Source organism: Narcine bancroftii, chromosome 2, assembly GCF_036971445.1.
Source record: "Narcine bancroftii isolate sNarBan1 chromosome 2, sNarBan1.hap1, whole genome shotgun sequence".
Lineage (NCBI taxonomy): Eukaryota > Metazoa > Chordata > Chondrichthyes > Torpediniformes > Narcinidae > Narcine > Narcine bancroftii.
Genome location: NC_091470.1, coordinates 112,309,562 through 112,328,604, shown reverse-complemented (window position 1 = coordinate 112,328,604; position 19,043 = coordinate 112,309,562).

Below are 19,043 nucleotides of genomic sequence, written 5' to 3'. Positions count from 1 at the left end.
GCCTACTTCTGTTCCTTTATCTCATGAACTTGTGAGTAGTGAGGTAGATTGGCCCTAGATCTGAAATGGGTGAGTACTGAGTACGGGAATCTTGTTGGAGAAAAGGCGTAGAAGCGGATCATTTCCTAAGAGTCACATTTGACCAGAATTCCAATACCTCCATGGAAAAGAAGAGTGAGGATTGGAATAAAACCAAGATATTTGTGGAGTACTCATGAGAAATGGCAGCAAGAGTTGCCAGAAAGACTGCAACACAAAAGTGCCAGTAATTGAAAATAGCTGAATTCCAACTGGTCAGAGCGAGAAACAACTCAATATGCTCCAGGCAGCCCAGCATGAGAAATATATCCGTCCCTTCTAAATGGGTTGTCTGCATGTTTCAAAATGCTCGTTGTGTGGACGACTGGTAGCATAGAGATGTTTGTCTACCTCCACAGAACACTGACTGATTTCTGTGAAAATTACTTCTCGGTGCTGAAGGGAATTTTAATGCTACTTTTTCATTTTTGAGACACGATAACTTCAGGACATCTTGCTGTTTATCCTAAAGTAATTACTTATATGCTGTTTAAATACATTTTATAACTTAAGTAGATTTATAATTCATCGGTGCTCCATTCAAAATTTGACAATTTGATCTGAGGAGTGTGTGGAGGAAGCAACTATTAATTTTCAATGTGAAATAATTGCCAAAAATGTATTACATGCTTTTCTTGTCACTGGGTTTCTGATTGGCATTTGGGTTTGGGTCAAGGGTCAGACTGATAAAATTGCAACTGTGCCTCTCACTGGAAAGGGCGTTGACACTGTGCCCCTCGTGTCTCTAGCATTGCTCTTCTTTGGCCAGGATTAATGGCCCATAGTTCCTCGGGAGACCCACAGCAACAAGGACGAGAGGCCCATAGAGAGAAGTTAAACAATATTATGGGCAGTATGGTTGGTGTAGTGGTTAGCACAATGCTTTTACAGTGCTAGTGATCCGGGCATGGGTTCGAATCCCGCGCTGCCTGTCAAGACTTTGTATGTTCTCCCAATGTCCGTATGAGTTTTCCCTGGAGGCTTCCATTTCCTTCCACCATTCAAAATGTATTGGGGTTGTAGGTTAATAAAGTGTGTAAATTGGGCAGCACGGACTCGTGGGCTGAAATGGCCTGTTATTGTGCTTTACATTTAAATAAATACTGTGTTTGGTTCTGGTCACCTTATTACAGGAAAGATGTGGAAGCTATGGAGAGGGTGCAGAGGAGATTAACCAGGATGTCGTCTGGATTGGAAAATATGTCTTATGGGGCAAGGTCAATAGAGCTTGGATTTTTCTGTTTGGGGTGAAGAAGAATGAGAGGTGACTTATTAGAAGTCCACAAGATTATGAGAGATATAGTTAAGGTAGGAAGCCAGTGCCTTTTTCCACTGTGCAGATATAGCAAACACCAGAGGAAATAGGTACAAAGTAAAGGGAGGAAAGTTTAGGGGAAACATCAGGGATAACTTTTTTTTTTAAAGTTGTGGGTGCCTGGATTGCATTGCCAGGGGTGATGGTGGAGGCTGGATCAATGCAGGCATTTAAGAGACTCTTAGACAGGCATATGGATGAAAGAAAAATAAAGGGTTATGAGGTAGGAAGGGTTTAGATTTTACTTTGATAGGAATATATAGGTCAGCACAACTTCGAGGGCCAAAGGGCCCATTACTGTGCTGTAGTAAAGATAATCTGTAGATGCAATACACAAGTGTGCTGGAGAAACTCCAACTGGTTATTCAGCATCCATGGGAAGTCCTGATGAAGGACTCAGACACAATGTGTTTGTTACCCTTAATGTGATCTGTTGATTTTCTCCTTCTCTTTTCTGTACTGCCAATACAGAGGAAATGGGATAATTAGCCAGCAGGTGGTTGGTTGGTTGAAGCCCGAGGCATTTCAGTCATGGAATGTGGCTGTCACCAGGATTTATTACCAGCCACTTGGTGGTGAGGAGATGTCAACAGTATTGGTGGGTATGGATCCCAGACTAGATAAGTACCATGGATATTCCTCCTTAAGTAACAGTAACATAGGAGCAGGAGTAGCCATTTGGCCATCGAGCTGCAGCAGTTACCACAATGCTGTTACGGTGCCTGTGACCTAGGTTCAAATTAGGCACTGTCTGTAAGGAGTTTGTATGCTCTCCCTGTGTCCGAGAGAGTTTCCTCCCAACTTTCAAAAATGTACAGGGGTTGTAGGTTAATTGGGGTATTCCGACAGCAAGGGTTCATGTGCCAGAAGGGCCTGTCACCATGTTGCTTTAAATTAAGATCATAGCTGATCTGATTGAGGACTTTCCACTTACCCACCTGTCACCCAGAACTCTTCATTCCATTATTCTGCAAAAAATTATCTTTCTTTTTTTTCTTTGGCTTGGCTTCGCGGACGAAGATTTATGGAGGGGGTAAAAAGTCCACGTCAGCTGCAGGCTCGTTTGTGGCTGACAAGTCCGAAGCGGGACAGGCAGACACGGTTGCAGTGGTTGCAGGGGAAAATTGGTTGGTTGGGGTTGGGTGTTGGGTTTTTCCTCCTTTGCCTTTTGTCAGTGAGGTGGGCTCTGCGGTCTTCTTCAAAGGAGGTTGCTGCCCGCCAAACTGTGATGCGCCAAGATGCACGGTTTGAGGCGTTATCAGCCCACTGGCGGTGGTCAATGTGGCAGGCACCAAGAGATTTCTTTAGGCAGTCCTTGTACCTTTTCTTTGGTGCACCTCTGTCACGGTGGCCAGTGGAGAGCTCGCCATATAACACGATCTTGGGAAGGCGATGGTCCTCCATTCTGGAGACGTGACCCATCCAGCGCAGCTGGATCTTCAGCAGCGTGGACTCGATGCTGTCGACCTCTGCCATCTCGAGTACTTCGACGTTAGGGATGAAAGCGCTCCAATGGATGTTGAGGATGGCTGTGTGTTAAATGCATTCACTGAGGCAGCCTCTACCACTTCTTTGGGCAAAGAATTCTGCCAATTCATCCCTCTCTCAAATAAGCATTTCCTCCTCAACTGCCTTAAATCTTCAGACTCTCACCTCCTTGTTCCATGATGGACAAATTGGGAGAGGAAATAGGAGACCCAGTGGGTTGAGGGTGTGGATGGGAAGCAGATGCAAACCAGTGGAGGAGGAGAATGAAACTGGTTAACAGAAGATGGGGAAGGGGGGAATGAAAAATGGGAGATGAGAGGACCTGCATGGAGTACAGGGAGTGTGGCCTTCCTGAAATTGGAGAAATCAGTACTCATATCATTGGATGTGGGCAATTCAGGCCAAATATGGGACACCGTTCTACTTTGTATTTGGATTTCCTATGGCAATGACTGGTCTGAGGGAGTTGGGAGGAAAGAGAAAGGCTTGCCTCATCCATGTTTGGTCTCACTGATACACAGGAAGCCACATTGCAAACAGAGTGCCATAGACAAAGTGCTCGAGAATGACACACACATCCTCTACATATGTGACACCAACCACATTTATCTCAAGCAGATTAAGGACAAGTTTAAGATAGTTTGATTTAAATATCTCCATGCACAGACACAAACTTACAGCCAGTCATCCACATGTGCACATAATTGGTCCCAGTGTACAACTCAGGGGCTGAATGAGGAGAAAGTTGATGCAAATATGGGGAGAATGGACTGCAAGAAACATTTGTGGAAATTGAATTGCTATGTGGCCTGTCACAGACTATCAGCTGAATGGTCATGTAATTATAGCAGTCCAATACCTTCTGATATCAGCTTTTCATTCACAATTTTTGAATACCTGCATTTAAATACCCTAGTGAGATTTGGACACACGACTTTGGATTACAAGTAGAGTTCTTGGGGAAACGGGTCCAAAAACACCCATTACCTCCTTCCTTTGTGACCACACCTCCCCATTTACCCTTTTATTTGGACATTTTTCCATAACTTATAACAATGAGATAGACAACAGACTCGCCAAGGCAAATAGCGCCTTTGGAAGACTACACAAAAGAGTCTGGAAAAACAACCAACTGAAAAACCTCACAAAGATAAGCGTATACAGAGCCGTTGTCATACCCACACTCCTGTTTGGCTCCGAATCATGGGTCCTCTACCGGCACCACCTACGGCTCCTAGAACGCTTCCACCAGCGTAGTCTCCGCTCCATCCTCAACATCCATTGGAGCGCTTACACCCCTAACGTCGAAGTACTCGAGATGGCAGAGGTCGACAGCATCGAGTCCACGCTGCTGAAGATCCAGCTGCGCTGGATGGGTCACGTCTCCAGAATGGAGGACCATCGCCTTCCCAAGATCGTGTTATATGGCGAGCTCTCCACTGGCCACCGTGACAGAGGTGCACCAAAGAAAAGGTACAAGGACTGCCTAAAGAAATCTCTTGGTGCCTGCCACATTGACCACCGCCAGTGGGCTGATAACGCCTCAAACCGTGCATCTTGGCGCATCACAGTTTGGCGGGCAGCAACCTCCTTTGAAGAAGACCGCAGAGCCCACCTCACTGACAAAAGGCAAAGGAGGAAAAACCCAACACCCAACCCCAACCAACCAATTTTCCCTTGCAACCGCTGCAATCGTGTCTGCCTGTCCCGCATCGGACTTGTCAGCCACAAACGAGCCTGCAGCTGACGTGGACCTTTTACCCCCTCCATAAATCTTCGAAGCCAAGCCAAAGAAAAAAAAAATGAAGACCTCAGCCCAAAATGTCAGTTATGCACTTTTACTGTTTGACCTGCTGAGTTTCTCCAGTATTATGTTTTTAAACATCACTCCTGTGACAAGTTTCTCAGATTTGTGATGTTACATTGCCATTTTGCTCTTTTAATGAATGAGTTGATGGAAGAGTCACAAAGAAAATTGAGAAGAACAAGTGTTTGGGAGAGAACTGCAGGGAGAGATCAAACTGATGCACTTACTTGTGCCACACTCTTGTAATGAGTGATTCAGATTTATTGTCAGAATACATACATGACATCATATACAACCCTGAGATTCCTTTACCCAAGGGCAAGGCAGAATTACCATTTATTGTGTACAGTTTTGCACTCCCAATGTAAACATATAAACAAAGAAATATAAACAAACTGACTGCAATGCAGAGGAAAAAATGTCAATAAAATGCTTAAGTGAGAGTCCTTAAATAAGTCTCTGATTGTGTTTGTTGTTGAGGAGTCTGATGATGGAGGGGGAGCAGCTGTTCCTGACCCTGGTGGTGTGAGTCTTGTGGCAGCAATACCTCTTTCCTGATGGCAGCAGTGAGAAAAGAGCAGGTGCTGAGTGGTGTGGATCCTTGATGTTCTTGATGCCTGTAACATCCTGTGCTATCCACTCAGGGGCATTCATGACCCCATTACCAGACCATGGTGCACCACACCTCAACTTGCCACCACACATCTGATCACATTATCAGGCCCATTGGCTGAATGGTCGAATTCTTTAGTGTTGTGATATCACTGAGTCCCTTTCCTGAACGAAGTTTTAGCTTCTCCCACTGATAATGAACCCATTAACTGTTCGCCATCCATTTGCCACATGCCTGGTCTCACTCCTCTTCTGAGAGAAAACAGACAGAATCTTTCTAATCTGCATTTTCCAACCCAGCAGATTTCATATTTAACAGATCATTCTCTGATTTTCACCAGTTTGCAGAATGAATACAATTGCTCTGCAGATGCAATTCACCAGGATGAAACCTGGGATGAAGATTAGCAACTCTAAGGAGATAGGAGATTGGCTAGGTTTACCACCTTGGAATGGAGGTGGCTGAGAGGGGGCTGTGATATACCAGATACAAAATTATAAGGGATATAGGGTAGGTGGCTAGTTGGCAACTTCTCCCAAAAGAGGCATCTAATCATAGAGGGCATTGAACATTAGAGTACAGACCCTTCAACCCATGTTGTGCTGACCTATGTAAACCTGTTCCACAACAATCTAACTTTTTCCTGACCTCACACCCATAACCCACTATTTTCTTGTAGCCAAGTGCCTCAAAGTCTTCTGAATGTCCCCATTGCACCAGCCTCCACCAACATACCCAGCAAAGCATTCTAGACACTCTCTACCACCTCCCCTAAATATTCCTCCATTCACCTTAAATACACGTCCTCTGGTATTTGCTACCATCGTCCAAGGAAAAGGAACTGGCTGACCATCCCATCTAAGCCCCTCAATGTTATACATCTCGAATTCATCTTTCACCCTTCGTCTCTCCAAAGAGAAAACCCCTTGTTCAGTCAACCTCGCTTTCATAATTTTGAAAAAGGATGAAAGGAGGGATACGAGAAAGGGCTTAACTACACAGGAGATGGGTAGAATCTGAAATGTGCTGATACTGGGGGTGTGGAGGCAGCGATTCTATAAATATTTAGACAAGCGTACGAATTAGAAATGTATGGGTCTAGGGACCATGTGCTGAGAATAATCCTGATAGGTACTCAAAGATCAGCATGAATTTAGTGTGACAAAGGGCCTGTTTCTGTGCTGTGGAGCCATAATTCAAGAGGGTGCTGAGGGCCAGAAGGGCTCCCTGCAGGCCTCAGGCACTGAAGGCATCCTGATCATGTTGGAGCTTGGAGTGCTGGAGACAAATCCATGTAAACTCAGTGACTCTCTAGCTTCTCTTTCACCTATAGTTGGGGGCAACATTAATAGCGACTCTTTGCCTTACTGCTGGCAAAAGTTAAAGTACATTTTTAATGACCCTAAAAGAAATCTTAAATGTTGAACCTATGCTTCTGTTTGGAGTCGAACAAAATGCCCATGGAAATCCAATCGTGAAACATGGGATGATTTCCACTTGGCGTTGAGTCATAACTGCTGTTGATTTCAAAGGGCAGAGGTGCCGTTTCCTTAGTTACAGGTAGGGTGCGTATTGCAGACCCAGTCATATTTCCACTGAAGTTTAAAATGAGGATCCCACAACCCATTGTATTCCCTCATCATGAAATGTCATTAAGTACAATTGCAGCTTTCTCTGAAATTGTACCTTTCACATTGTTTCACCCACTGGACACTCAATAGATTATCAATTTCAACAATCCACTGAAGTGGAATTAGAGTGGGCAGCCTGATTGCTGGGTTATTAGGAGGTGTTAAAGTCCCAGTGACTCGTAAAAGGAAGAGCCAAGTGGCTCACCAGTAACAATAGGGTCACATTGATTTATGAAAGCGCAAGAGGTAAATGGGTGGTTGAAGGTCAGAGTTTAAGAAATAGGAGCAGGAGTCGGCCATCTGGCCCATCAAGCCTGCACCACCATTCAATGGCTGATCCGATCATTCCACGTACCTGCCTTTTCGCCATCTCCCTTAATTCCCCCACTATGCAAAATCTATCCAACCTTGTCTTAAATACATTTACGGAGGTCACCTCCACTGCTTCAATAGGCAGTAAATGGGTAAAGCAGTTCCTCTTCATTGGTCCTAAATCTACTACCAACTCTTGAGACCATATCCCTTAGTTATGGTCTCCCCTACCAATAGAAACAACAGCTCTGCCTTTCATAATTTTATGTTTCTTTAAGATCCCCTTTCATTCTTCTAAATTCCAACAAGTACAGTCCCAGATGACTCAATCTCCTCTAATAGGCCAACTCGCTCATCTCTGGAATCAACCTGGTGAACCTCCTCTGTACCACCTCCAACAGCTTGTTAAAAGTGTGAAGTTTCTTTTATTAAAGAAGTGGGTTATTTTTAAAAATAACTAGATTTATTAACTAAACAAACAGCACTAAGGACAGAACATACACATGCAAGACCTCAAATGAAGACATCCAACTTGAATCTACCCAAGATGCAACAGCATTCCCCAGATGCTACACTCCATCACCAACTCCTCCTGGTGGTAGCACTCTATCACTACATCCCCTTGAGATGTTTAATCAAACATACACATTAATACAGTATTCTTTCAATTTAACATTCAACACAAACGTAACATGAACATCAGCAACACAAACTTAAGTGTGCAGTTCTTCCAACAGGTCTCACAGCTGGAAACCATCCTGTCAATATCAGCAATTATCCCTGGCCAATAACCAGTTCTGGCCCTCTTGCATTTTTCAATTCAAAGGTGCCCCTCATGCACTCTTTTCAGCGCATTTTGTCACAGTGATTCAGAAATGACCATTCTTCTGTCTGAGTAGAAGCCCATTGACAACATTCAGCTCTGATGTTGTAGCATTGCTGACATCATCTCTAGGCCATTCTTCATTCTGATTCTTAATGACCTTCTGTAGAACTATCCTTCTGTTTCATCTGCGATCTGCTTGGATTTCATGTCAGATACAGAAAGATTCAGCAATCAGATTCATGTGGAGATTCACATCTGTCTCTGTGGAACTCTCATTGTGTGCTTCACTCTGCATCATTGCCCTGGATAACATCGGCTAACTTAAGTTTCCCTGGTGTTTACATGAATTCAAAGTTGTAACATTGTAGTTTCATCATCTACACTATTACACAACAAAAATAAATCTTAAATTTTAAATCTTGAATCTGAAAACTGTTCTCATGTGCACAAAATGATCCTCTTCTAGATGGGTGTGAATCTGAAATTCTTTTCTCCACTTTTTTGTGGAGGGTTGTGCATTAGAAATTGTAGGTGGAGAACTTAGATTGTGAGATTGAGGGTTAGAGGTTCTGGCACAGGGGAGAAGTTGTAGTTTGTGGTCAATCACACAAGATCCTATTAAAGGTGGCGAACTCCCTCCCTTGAAATGTTCTGATGCAACAGGCACAAGGCAGAAGTCTCTGGAGGTTCTCCAGGTGAACTTTAAATTCAACTTCAGACCAACATGCTGCACTTGAACACAAGCTTTCTATGTGGCCCTTTAGGTCACTTAACTTTAAAAACTGGCAATCAATTGGAGAATAGTAAGCACCCAAAAGAAATAACCAGTTCATTGCATTATAATGCTTGAGGCATTATTAAAGAGCAGGGCACCAGAGAGAATGCCCCTAATAACTGGGATTTTTTTTTTAAACCTGCAAGCATGAGCTTGGGTCGAAGCAATGTCCATCTTTGAGGGCTAACATTGTCAAAAAACAAACAGATCAGTGGTTGCCCAAAGATGATTGAGTGTGAGGCTTCTTTATTTATGTGGAACCACTGTACTGCCACTTTAGAAGATGCATCTGATTACCAAAGGCTCCCTCCAGGCTGTTGACAGAGAGTGCCTCTGGCCACTATACTGCTCAGTGAGTATGACTGATTTGCAGTTTTGCCACCAAACTGCACCTGTCCTTCTCCGAACACCGATATATTTTGACCAGAGTAAAAGGAATCAACAGATGAAATTAGCAGTGGTACAGTCCAACAAAGCCTGTCTCCTCTATTCTTCACCAGAGAAATCCTCAATCCTAAGCATACAGAGAACAGAACTTTACAGCACAGGCCCTTTGGCCCATGTTGTGCCAACCCATATATACCTATCAAAAAAATACTAAACCTTCCCCACCCCACCCCGTAACCCTCTATTTTTCTTTCATCTGTGTGCCTGTGTAAGAGTCTCTTAAATGCCCCTATTGTTCCAGCCTCCACAAACCACCCCTGGCAATGTATTCCAGGCACCCACAATTCTCTATATATTAAAAAAAACTTATCCCCTAATGTCTCCCCTAAATTTTCCTCTCTTCACTTTATACAGATATCCTCTAATGTTTGCTAATCCTGCCATGAGGAAAAGGATGCTGACTGTACCTTATTTATGCCTCAATCTTGTAGACCTCTATTAAGTCACCTCTCACCTTTCTAAGCTCTGAAGAAAAAAGTCCCAGCTCTCCTAACCTTGCCTCATAGGACTCATTTTCCAATCCAAGCAACATCCTGGTAAATATCCTCCTCACCTTCTTCATAGCTTCCACATCTTTCCTGCAATGTGATATTGAACTGAACATGATATTGTAACCATGGTCTCAGAGATTTATGGAGTAGCAACTCCTGAACTCAATCCCCTGACTGATGAAGCCCAGCATCCAATAGGCCTTCTTAACTGTCCCAGAGGACCCCAAAACCCAGCAGCAATAGATATTCACCAAGACAAGTGGTTACTTAAATGTTGCTTTTAATGATCTTTAAGCATGAAAACAGGATCACACTTTAACATTACTATTACTTAACTAACCTAACAACCCCCTTCTAATTAATTCTAAGCACACATGTATGTAATGAGTGTAAGTTCAGAAAAGTTATTTGATTCACAGTCCAATCTTACTTCTGATTCTTCCAAGTTTACTGGTTGCAGACAATTCTTAAACTGTGCACAGAATTTAACATTAATGAAGTTCACCAGGCTCTGGTGCTTGAAAAATAAATGGTAACCACACAAGAAGGTTCTTGTCAGTTTTCAGAGAGAGATTTATGATTCTTTGTAACCAGCCACTTCAGTGTCTTGCTGACAAAACTTGCCCCATCAGGGTTTTGCAGATGATAACCTCTTTCTTTCAGGTCACCACATAGTTCCTTTTTGTTTCTCTTATTTCAAGTGAAACATTAAGCAGCCAGTCCTCTCCTCTTGCATGAACCACATGGCTTTGATCAGGCTGAACTAAGCACTCATAACCATTCTTCCAAATGGGTGTTTCCATAAGCTTGCCCTGGTCCAGTCCTTCCCTCCCTCACTCACTCACTCCCTCTGAGAAAGACTTTTACTCTCTGCTTGCAAAACCCACATGACCCCCTTAGAACACAAGTTCCACTCCAGACACTGACAAGTTTTCATTTGTTGCCTTTTTGTAAACAATCCATTAGTGAAGTTTCTTGGGCACTCTCCAAAGCTTTTGCAAAGGCTCTTGGCATTGGCCTGTCTAGCATGAGGAGAGCTCCAGCATTTTAAATAAGATCTGTTTTACAGTGTTTGTATGTGACCTACACTAACAAAAACTGCCCCAATTTTTCTCCCAAAAACATCTATAATTTGTCAGAGTAGAGAGTTGGTTTCATGCTGCAAAGAATACATTTGCTCAAGGCTCACAAGTTCAAACAATCAGGATGATAATGCCTTAACTAGGTCCTCTTGCATTGGTCATCTTCATGGCGACAAAGTAAGCTAGTGTAGAAACCTCCCCTCAGCTCAGCATGTCCAAGACCATCTCCACTAATCCCATTTACCAGCATTTGCTCTATTCCCTCGTAAACAAGTTTTTTTTTGCACTACCAATAAGTGGTAATTATGCCTCACCTACAGGAAGAATCATCTCAGGATTCACAGGAACAGAAATAGACCATTCAGCCCATTAAGTCTGCTCCACAGAGTTAAACCATTCTCACATCTAGTTCCAATTTCCATCCTTTTTCCCCCACATCTCTTGATAAATGTCTAATTAGATACCTGTCAGTCTCCTCAAATTCCCCCAATGATCTAGCCTCCACAGCCATATGTGGCAACAAATTCCACAAATCCACAACCCTCTGGCTAAAGAAATTTCTCCTCATCTGTTTTAAATGGGTATCTTCTAATTCTAAGACTGTGCCCTCTTGTCCTGGATTCACCCACCAAGTGAAACATCCTATTGACATCTACTCTGTCCAATCCTTTCAGCTTTCTAAATGTTTCTACAAGATCCCCTCGCATCCTTCGATACTCCAATGAATACAGTCCAAGAGCCAATAAATGCTCATCATAGGTTACCGCTTGCATTTCAGAGATCATCCTCGTAAATAGTCTCTGAACTCTCTCCAACATCCCTTCTAAGATAAGGCCCAAAACTGCACACAGTTCTCCAAATGAGGTCTCACTGTACATTTCTCAACATTGCATCTCATCTACCATTTCCTTGCCCACTGCAAACTTCGCCACAAAACCATTCATTCCATAATCTTAATTATTGATATATTGTAAAACGAAGTGGCCCCAACACTGACCCCTCCGGAACACCAGGAGTAACCAGCAACAAACTAGAAAAGGATCCTTTATTCCAACCTTTTGCTTCCTGGCTATCAGCCAGTGCTCCACCCAACCTCATATCTTTCCTGTAATTCCATGGGCTCTCATCTTGTTAAGCAGCCTCTTGTGTGGCACCTTATCAAAGGCCTTTTGAAAATCCAAATAAACAACATCCACCGCCTCTCCTTTGTCCATTCTACTTGAGATTTCCTCAAAATTCCAATAGATTGGTCAGGCAGGATATTCCTTTTGTGAAACCATGCTCATGTCATGTACCTCGAGGTATTTCATAACCTCGTCCTTGAGCATCAACTCCAACAACTTTCCAACCACCAACGTCAGACTCATAGGCCTGTAGTTTTCTTATTTCTGCCTCCCTCCTTTCCTAAACACCAGAACTACATTTGCAACCTTCCAATGCTCCGGAATCATGCCAGAGTCTATTAATTTCTGGAAAATAATTTCCAATGCCTCTACGATCTCCAAAGCCAACTCCTTCAGAACCCTTGGGTGCACCTCATCTGGTCCAGGAGACATCCATCTTTAGTCTATTTATCTTACTAAGCATCATCTCTCTCTAGTAATCCTGACTGTTCTCAGTTCTATTCCTAGATCTGTGACTATCAGGTATATTGCTATTGTCTCCCTCAGTGAAGACTGGCAAAATACTCATTTAGTTCCTCTGCCATCTGTTACCCATTATTATTTCTCCAGCATCATTTTCAATCAGTCCTACATCTACCCATGTCTCTCTTTTACTCTTCATACATTTCAAAAAACTATCCTTTTGTATGTTATTTGCCAAATTCCTTCAATAATTCATTTTTTCCTAACTACTTTCTTAGTTTCTTTCTGCAAGTTTTAAAAAGTTTTGCATTCCTGTTTTTCAACTAATTTTTGCTTCCTTGTATGCCGCCCCTTTTGCTTTTAGTTTTAGTTTTAACCTCTTGTCAGCCACATTTGTGCCATTTTTCCCCATTCTTAATTTTCCTTTTCTTGGAATACATCTATCCTGCACCTTTCATTTCTTGTAGAAATATCCAATTCTGCTCTGCCATCCCTCCATTTAGCTTATTCCAGTCAACTTGAGCTAGTTCCTCTCCCATACCACTGGAATTTCCTATGATCACTACTCCCCAAGGATTCCCTTTCATTCCCTAATCACCTCCAGTTTATTACAAATCACCCAATCCAAAACTTCTGAGCTTATCAACGAGCTGCTCCAAAAAGCTATCCTGTAGGCATTCTGCAAACTCTTTTGAGATCAGTACCTTCTTGACTTTCCCAATCCCCTTTCATGTTAAAATCCCTCAATTAATTTGACATTTTCCTTCTGACATGCATTTTCTATTTCCAGCTGTAACTCTTAGTCAACCTCCCAGCTGCTGTTTGGTCCTATTAGGGTCCTTTTACCCTTGCCATTTCTTAACTCAGCACACAAAGATTCTACCACTTCAGACCCCATGTCCCTCTTTTCTAGGAATTTAATATCATTGCTTACCATCAAGGGCACACCACCCCCTCTATTTACCTTCCCTATACACAGTATACCCTTAGATATTCAGCTCCTAGTCGCATCCATCATTAGCCATGGATGTGATGGCCATAATGTCATAACTTTCAATCTGTAGCTATTGAAGGTCATCTACTTTATTTCTAATGCTCTGTATCCAAGTACAGTACCCTTAAACCAGTATCTGTTACTGATTTTGTTGTCTTTCTATTGTACAGAAAATTATCCTGACTTTTCACCTGCCTGCATCCTTTTTTACATTTTGCTGCACATTCTTTTTGACTTTTTCCCCCAAACTTCCTCTTTCTTAACCCTAACACCCTGGTTCCCTTCTACCCCAATCTCTACACTCACATCCGGATTCCTATCCCCCTGCCAAACTAGTTTAAACCCTCCTCAACAACTCTAGCGCTGGATTTCCAGGATAACAGTCTCCCTCCAGTTCAGGCACAGACGTCCTTTCTGTAGAGGTCAGACATTCCCCAGAATAAATCCCAATGATCCAGAAATCTGAGCCCCTGCCCCAAATCTTCAGCCACACATTCATCTGCCAGTTCCTACCCTCTCTGGCACATGGTACAGGCAGCAATCCTGAGATCACCACCCTTGAGGTCTTGTTTTTTAACTTCCTTCCTAACTCCCTATATTCCCACTTCAGGACCTCATCCCTACTCTTATCTATGTCACCTGCCAGATGCTCCTCCTTCCCCTCCAGAAGGCTATGAACTCAATCAGAGACATCCTGACACCTCAATCTTGTCCACAGAACCTCCCACCACTTGTCTAACCAATGAGTGCCCTATCACTCTTTTCCTCCCTTCCCTTCTGAACCAGGGTGGGGGTGGGGGGGGGGGCAGCCTCTATGCCAGAGATATAACCACTTCAACTTGTACCTGGTAGGTCATTCCTACTAATAGGATCCAAAACAGTGTATCTATTGTTGATGGGAACAGCCACAGGAGAACTCTGTACTGTCAGCATCTTCCTCTTCCTTCTCCTGACAGTCACCCTGCCTCCTGACTATTGGAATTCTTGTCTACAACTGCCTCTGCCTCTCTGAAGATCTGCAGTTCATCCAGCTCCCTAACTCAGTATGTAATGAGCTGCAGCTGGATGCACCTTTTGCAGGTGTAGTTGTCAGGGCCAAGTATGCTGGCCCAGATCTCCCACATCCCATAATTTGAGCAATCCACTACCCATGCTGACTCCATTATCTAAATTTAATTAAAGGATAAAACTACCTCACCTGGCCTTACCTGTCTGGTAGCAAGCAAGCTCTTGCTCAACTCACCAACACTTCTTGAACCAAAGTTTCAGAGTTCTACTCTTTCCCTGTACCACACACATACCAGGCTGCTTCTTTAGCTACCCCTACTTTTATTAGTCTCTTCCAATTAACTCAATTTCACAATTACTCACTCACACAAATCAACACTGCTTAACCTTTTGCTCTCCATGCCCTTTTTAAACTTTCCAAAAATCTTGCACTCACCAATACAAGACGCTTGCCCCCACTCTTGACTCCAACTCCCCCTCGACTGAAACTGATAAGGGTTGTATGTGATGTCATGTTGCTACGACAAATAAATCTGAAATCTTTCTTGCCTTAGCAATTTATGCCTGTCCAGATAAATGTTGTTTCATTCCCAGTCTCCACTACCCCTGGAGGCAGCAGATTCTAACCGCCCTCAAGATCAAAATAATTCATTGTCAGATCCCCACTGAGCCTCATATCCTTTACTTAAACCTTTTCTTCCTACGTTTTCTAGATCTTGACACCTCTATTGGGAGGAAACGTGTCTGATACACTACTAGTACCTTTTATTGTCCGACTCTGACCACATTCATCTGCAATGGTGATGTATACAAAGTCCAAAGTTCAGATTTATTGTCAGATAACATTCATGACATCACATACAATCCTGAGATTCTTTTGCCTGTGGGCTAGGTAGAATGACCACCTATTGATAGTGCAAAAAAATTATAAATGTAAACAAATAAAGAAATGTAAACAAACTGACTGTGCAATGCAGAGAATAAAATCAATAAAGTGTAAAATAAGAGTCCTTAAATGAGTCCCTGAATGAGTATGTTATATAACCATATAACCACTTACAGCACAGAACAGGCCAGTTCGGCCATACTAGTCCATGCCGTAGCAAATCCCCACCCTCCTAGTCCCACTGACCAGCACCCGGTCCATACCCCTCTAGTCCTCTCCTATCCATGTAACAATCCAGTCTTTCCTTAAATGTAACCAATGATCCCGCCTCAACCACGTCTGCCGGAAGCTCATTCCACATCCCCACCACCCTTTGCGTAAAGAAATTTCCCCTCATGTTCCCCTTATAATTTTCCCCCTTCAATCTTACACCATGTCCTCTAGTTTGAATCTCCCCCTTTCTTAATTGAAAAAGCCTATCCACATTTACTCTGTCTGTCCCTTTTAAAATCTTAAACACCTCTATCAAGTCCCCTCTCAATCTTCTACACTCCAGAGAAAAAAGCCCCAGTCTGCACAACCTTTCCCTGTAACTCAGACCCCGAAATCCTCTGCCCTCTCTTTATTTTGTTTATATCTTTCCTATAATTTGGTGACCAAAATTGTACACAGTACTCCAAATTTGGCCTCACCAATGCCTTGTACAATTTCATCATAACCTCCCTTCAATACTCCGATTTATGAAGGCCAACATTCCAAATGCCTTCTTCACCACACCATCTACCTGAGTATCAGCCTTGAGGGTACTATATAACTCCTAAATCCCTTTGTTGCTCTGCACTCCTCAATTGTCTACCATTCAATGTATATGACCTATTTAAATTTGCCTTTCCAAAATGTAGCACCTCACATTTATCTGTATTAAATTCCATCAGCCATTTCTCAGCCCACACCTCCAGCCTTCCTAAATCACCTTTTAATCTACGGTAATCTACCTCACTGTCCACAACACCACCAATCTTTGTGTCATCCGCAAACTTGCTTATCCAATTCTCCACCCCTACATCCAGATTGTTAATATATATAACAAATAATAGTGGACCCAGGACTGAACCATGAGGAACTCCACTAGTCACCGGCCTCCAATTGGACAAACAATTTTCTACCACTACTCTCTGACACCTCCCATCCAACCACTGCTGAATCCATTTCACTACCTCTTTATTTATACCTAATGCCTCCACCTTTTTTCCTAACCTCCTATGGGGAACTTTGTTAAAAGCTTTACTAAAGTCCAAATAGACAACATCCACAGCTTTCCCTTCATCAACCTTTTTTGTAACCCCCTTGAAGAACTCAATCAGGTTTGTCAAGCATGATCTACCCCTGACAAAACCATGCTGATTACTCCCTAGCAATCCCTGTACCTCCAAAAATTTGTAAATAGCATCCCTCAGAAGACTTTCCATCAACTTGCCCTCCACAGACGTCAGACTTACAGGCCTATAATTCCCAGGTTTGCATTTGGACCCTTTCTTAAACAGAGGAACCACATGCACCACCCTCCAATCCTTTGGTACCACCCCCAAGGCCAGTGACATCCTAAATATCTCTGTTAATGGCCCCACTAACTGTCCACTAGCCTCCCTGAGTGTCCTAGGCAATATTTTGTCCAGTCCGGGAGATTTATCCACCTTTATCTTTTTTAACACAGCCATCACTACCTCCTCGGTTATCCTTATATGCTTCATGACCTCCCCACTATTTTTCTTTACTTCAACTAGTTCAACATTTTTTTCCCTAGTGAATACCGAGGCAAAGAAATCATTCAAAATTTCCCCCATTTCCTCAGACTTCTCACTCAGCCTACCCTCGCTATCTACAAGGGGTCCAATTTTATCTCTCACTAATCCTTTGGATTTATTTTTACTCTGTCAGCCAAAGCCTCTTCATGCCTTTTTTTGGCCTTTCTAATTTCTTTCTTAAGATTCCTTCTACACTCCTTGTAGTCCTCCTTCAACTTCTCAGCTCCCTGCTCTTTATACCTCTTGTACACATCCCTTTTTCTCCTAACCAAATTTCCAATATTCCTCGAAAACCAAGCCTCCCTATGACTTCCAGCCTTTCCTTTGATCCACACTGGGACATAACTACTCTGTACCCTCAAAATTTCTTTTTTGAATATCCTCCATTTTTCATTAACATCCTTACCTGAAAATATCCTGCCCCACTCAATACTCCCCAAATCCCTTCTTATTCCTTCGAAATTTGCTCTTTTCCAATCCAGAACCTCAACTTTAGGCCGCTCCTTGCTCTTCCCTAAAACTACCCTAAAACTAACAGAATTATGATCACTAGACCCAATTGGTTCTCCAACATTAATGTCCGCTACCTGACCTAGCTCGTTCCCTAACAGGAGATCCAGTATTACACCGTCCCGAGTCGGTTCTTCTACTAACTGATTTAGAAAACAATCCTGAACACATTTAACGAACTCCAACCCATCCAGCTCTCTAACCGTATGGGTATCCCAATCAATGTGTGGGAAGTTAAAATCTCCCATGATCACTACCTTATGATTTTCACACATATACGTTATCTCCCTACAAATTTGTTCCTCTAATTTTCTTGGCCCATTTGGTTGTCTGTAATACACCCCTATTAGCACCCTCTTGCCTCCTCCACCCCTCAATTCCACCCAAACAGCCTCACTGGTCGATCCTTCCATACCATCCTGCCACCTCACGGCAGTAATGTCCTCCTTAACAAGCAGAGCAACTCCTCCTCCTTTTTTACCCCATGATCTATCACATCTAAAAACAAATGTATCCTGGAATCTGATGGTAGAGGGCTAGGGGCTGTTCCTCAACCTTGCTGTACAAATTTTGGGGCATCTATACCTCTTTCCTGATGGTAGAAGCGAGAACAGAACTTGTTCTGGGAGGTGTGAATCATTGATGATTGCTGCTGCTCTCTGAAAGCAGCGTTTCCTTTTATAGAGAAAAAAATTGTGACTGTAAAGATGGTTATTCTTTGCCCTCACGTCGCTGAGCCTACCTCCATAAATCCTCTGAGCGTGGCTCCAAGATGCCGAATCCAATCCTTCCTCAGGCTGGTCACACAGGTGGAGTGGCGTGTGCCACCTTGCACCATATAAGTACATCCACTGCAAGTGGCTGGCTAGGGGCGGGATGATGGCATCACAATGACATCGACAGCCTGAGACACAGGAGCATGAATTTTAAAACCCTGACCGCGTGCACGAAACACATTGGAGGTACGTTCTTATCATCAGTCCTAGAATGCTCTATGGTCACCATTTTCTGAAATAGGGCTCTTTCCCACTCGGTGCATATATATGATGTCATGTTGGTGGGCGGCGCTCTGGCATCAGTCGCCCCACTCCCATCAGCTCCAGAGGATGCAACAAGGGGCCGCTCTTCACGAAAGCGATGATGAAGCAGGCTTTTAGGCCTTTTCTATAAAAAGTAATGTGCAGATTTTTCTCCATCAATGGAGCCAGCCTCGAAGCGGTGCCCCTCCATAAAAACACCCTGAGAGTCCCTTTACTGGATCTAAGCTTCTTATCTAATGAACAATTTACTGCATGTTGCTACAAGACTAACCATGGCACCAAATGATTGCAATCTTGAAGACTCGGTGCTTAATTTTAGAGGCCCAAATTTACAACATTGTCTGTAATA